The sequence below is a fragment of the Cetorhinus maximus genome, chromosome 23 (genome assembly GCF_964194155.1).
Source record: "Cetorhinus maximus chromosome 23, sCetMax3.hap1.1, whole genome shotgun sequence".
NCBI classification, from domain to species: domain Eukaryota; kingdom Metazoa; phylum Chordata; class Chondrichthyes; order Lamniformes; family Cetorhinidae; genus Cetorhinus; species Cetorhinus maximus.
Window position 1 is genome coordinate 62,311,367 of NC_135901.1, and position 4,411 is coordinate 62,315,777.

At 44.3% G+C, this 4,411-nt stretch overlaps 1 non-coding gene across 1 annotated transcript; it reads right to left on the bottom strand.

Moving 5' to 3' along the window:
• Positions 1-4,061: 4,061 nt before the first annotated feature.
• Positions 4,062-4,134, bottom strand: trnav-uac (transfer RNA valine (anticodon UAC)). Its single transcript has one exon. It is a non-coding gene; the product is annotated as a tRNA-Val (tRNA).
• Between the last annotated feature and the right edge of the window lie 277 nt (positions 4,135-4,411).

Here is a 4,411-nt window from a genome sequence, read left to right on the forward strand (position 1 = left end):
GAAATGCTGGAACAACTTCACAGCTGGAGAGAGAAACAGAATGAACGTTTCCAAGCCACACGAATCTTATTTGGATTTTTTAAACATTATAGCGCCCAGCGTGTACTCGAACCCACGATCCTGAAATTAAGAGCCTCATGCTCTACCGATTGAGCTAACCGGGCATATAGGAGCTTGCTCCATATGCCAACACACATGGAGAAACCTGCTGCTTTCCAACTAATGCCTCGGTTTGTTATGACTTTTAAGGTGTGGAACATAATCGGCCTACAAAAGCCCCAAAGTTGCAATGCATTCCTCTCAATCACCAATAACATCATTCACATCTTCCACTTCTTAGCTGCACCTCCTTCCAAATACTGTGATCCATTTTCCTCAGGATTTTCTCCTGCATTTAATATTTAGCTGCTTTGTGACCTCATTTTGAAATCAGATTCGCTTCATTATCCAACACAAACTGAATTGCAAACCTGACGGACAAACAATGGAAAACAAGTCACTCGGTAACACAAATCCCATGGTGCTCATTTTCAGATTCACAACAGTCAGCTTTTCAATAAAATGGGGGAATTTTACAGTGAAAAGAATTAGAAAGTTGGTGTGACTTTTATTTGTGACTCACTCACTCGGGAATTCTGTAAATGCTGCTCGGAGGTTTAGTGAGTAGGATATAATCTACCTGCGTTTTCCTGAGCCTGTGCTCGGTGTATTGGGAGGTTTGGCCCGGGTTGGAGTATCTAGTGTCCCAGGGATGGGCAGTAACCCGCTGACTGAAGCTGCAGTCGCCGCTTTCTGCTGGCAGCGGGTGATTGGAGAGTGCGGGGCTGGAATATTGCTGCTTTTACTGCTTTTCCCTGTCTCACTCACTGTGGAGCTGAGGAAGAGAGAATAATTGATGGGTTTATTTAAATCCAATAACTTCATAAATTTCCAATGGGTTAGATATCTGTGCATGGTCGGTCAATTGTTTTCTCAATGGAGTCAGCAACCTTTCGGGGGTCTTCATATTCAGCTCAAGTACCCAATGACAACCGGGAACTGAGTGACTATGAATGCTGATAGAGAGAAGACAGTGAAAGTTTCATTCCTGGGTGATCTCGAACCACCAACCTTTTGGTTAATAGCCGAACGCGCTAAACAATGGCACCACAGGGACCGATGAAAGCCTAAGCCAGGTTGTCAGCGAATTAAAGCTTCAGATTGCTGCGAACGGAATAACTATTGTTCTCTATCAGTTTTACTCTTCCAAATTAAAGAGTGGGACATTCATTGTGGATATATGGAAACAGTCTGATCCCACCCACTGCAGGCACACCCATGTCACCGGGAACCAGCTCCCCTACAACCGGTGCTGTCTCCCTTCGAGCCTTTCATCGTCTTGTCTGTTACCAAGTATTCTGATTGTCCCGAAGCTGATATTAGTTTTGAATTCCTGATGTGCAGTAACGAGAATCTTTTCAAAGTCTCAGATCAGTTAATTTCACTGATAACATCAGAGTCAATGTTCCAGCGTCTTAAAGAAGGGAAAGGTGTCTTGACTGTCTCTGGTCAGTCGGAAAGTTCACCCTTCATTCTCCTCTGATTCCGGTTCCCAAGGAGTTTCTGAAGATTCACAAAGCTGGAGACTGTGTTTTCTGTTTTGGTTCCCAGCCCATTTTCCCAGCTGCCAACTGACAATATTTTCCAAATATTGAGAAGAAGACAGCAAAGCGGCCTCGAGGCCACAATCAGATCAGCCATGATCTTGCTGAATAACGGAACAGGTTCAAAGGGCTGAATCGCATCCTCCTGATCGTCATTCGTCCCTTCCTGTGACACAGCCCGAATCACTACTGACTTTAGCAAACTGCCTTCAGAATTAATTATCAGCTAAATGAACTGAAAACCATCCAACTATTTCCGTGTTTCTTCTTTCCGTTCATCTGCAAACATTCACTAAATCTGCAGTCTGAAATGGAACAATAATTGGCCAGGTTGGTGACATCCTTGTTTTCTGGGTGCTTGTCTCCCCTTCGGTCTCTGTCACTCTCGGTGCATATGTCAGTGTGTGTTCCTCTGTCTATGTCAGTGTGGTTCAGTTCCCCGAAGTGGTGAACACATTTTCACCAACACAAACTTTATTCACATTGATTGTGCAGCTTCATGTTGAAATTTTACGGAGAAAAATATCAAGATGAAACATTCAAGAGGGGTTTGCAATGTTTGTACGGAGGTGCAGCTAAGAAGTGGAAGATGTGAATGATGTTATTGGTGATTGAGAGGAATGTATTGTAACCTTGGGGCTTTTGTCGGTCGATTACCTTCGACAATTTGAAATTCAGAGCAAGCTGAGGCTTGAGGTCGAAAACAGCAGTGATCTCCATGGATGTTGGGATGTGCAATACTTCGCTCTTCTTACATGCCTGGCGAGTTCATTCGACGGCATCTGAGACCCTTAATGCCAGGTCTGTTGGGTTTGCGACCTGTGCTCGGCGAAATTCCCTTTTTAAACTTTGCTGCTTTTATGGGTGATCCCCAGCTCTCCATTCCTCCGGCAGTGTCACCGCTCAAACTGAGTCTTTCTCCATCCCGCTTTGTTAATATCACAGTTGCAGGTTTATGAATGAAAACTGCTCTCGGCTTCACTGGAAGTCAGTGTATTTAATTCTGAGCATTTGGTGCTTTCACCGACGCAGCCTAGGTTTAATTCCCGTACAGGGAAAACCTTTTCTTTCCCGCTGTGTGAACTGTCACAGTGAATAGGAATTCCTTATTAAAAGAAGCGAGGTCTGGCAGCGTCTGTGGAGTGAGAAAGAGAGTTAATCTTCCAGCTGGACAATCTGTCATCAGAGCTGGAAAAGCCAGAGAAGGAACAGCTGGAAAACAAGTCCAGAGGCGGAGAGATGGGAGTGAAAGGACAAAAGGGAAGGACTGTGATCGGTTACACGGCATGAGAGAGAAACTGACTAAAGGGATGATGGTGCAAAATGTGGGTGGGAATGGGACAGATTTATCTTCCTGCTGTTCAAACTGGCAAAAGTATCACTCCTGATCAACCAATCACAACTGCTCTTTCAAAGCAGCACGCCGGGCCGAATGGCCTCTTTCTGTGCTGGAACTTTCTATAACTGCTTCATTTTCACTCCCAATGCTGCTGCCTTCACAGTCATTCTATCATCTTACAACCCACTCCAGCAAAATCCACCGTCTTCCCTTCTTCCTTTGATGTCATGGGACCGAGCAAATTCAGTGGGAGGTTTTCTTCTCGTTTGGCACGAGATTTGGAACCAGATCTGGGAGATATTTGTGTCGGTGTAAAGAGTGAAATCTCCCCTATTAACTCCACATTTTCTCTTGCACCACCATCTCGATAGTCAGTGATTTGCATCCTATCACAGCCCTTCTCTCATTTCCTATCTTCACCTCTGTGTTTGCTCGCGGCCTGTTGCACGGGTGACATTTCCAGCTCGGATACAAAACTCCAGCTCTCACTGCATTGATTCAGGTGGAGCTGATATGCGCTTTCAGTTTTCAATCAGTAAGTAATGCACATTTATTTTAATAATTCGCATGACATTTATAAGTGCCAAATCCTAACCACTGGACCCCCAGGCTTGCAACTTCACAGCCCGACTTATCCATGCTATCTCTGCCTTTTATTTTCATTTCACATCGCTTTCACCATAGACACTTTTCTCCCACAAAATGACAAGTTTATGTCGAACACAAACGACTTCTTCAGCCAATGCCAACAGCGATTGCTGTTAGCTGGAGCAGCATTCATTGTCACACAGACCCGGGTTGTCATTGGGTCCTTAAGTGACAAAAAAGGGCAGAAATCGCCAACTCTCCTGTGACTAGGCGAGTTCCAACAGATATGTTTTTTATTGAACATTCATTTTGAATATTCTCCACTCACCCGCTGCCAGCTGAAGGATATCCTCATTTTGCTGAATGTTCACTTTGTGAAAAGACGAAGAGCAAGTGCAATCCGGCTGTGAGATTCTGCATTCAGCTCATATTCAACAACAAGCAGGAGCGAAGCAACTTTCCTTTTCGCCTAATTGAACAAGTTTCAATAATGTTTCTGCCCGGTTTTGAACCGGGGACCTTTCGCGTGTAAGGCGAACGTGATAACCACTACACTACAGAAACTCGACGCGCAAGAAGTCTAGTACACCTGACTACAATGCAGTTCCACAGCAGCACTTTGGGCCCTTGTTTTGAAGAAATGGAATTCGGCTGTTCTCATTAGGAATGCTGGAGACAGACTGATCAACAATGTCATCATCAAATGGCACAGCATGTTGGAAAGTCATTAGATCATCGCAGCTTCTTTTTTAAAGAACAATCAATTAGTCCATATTTTCTTCTCTCTTTCCATAAGCCTCAATTTCTCTATTTCAAGTAACTGTCTAATTCACTTTTGAAG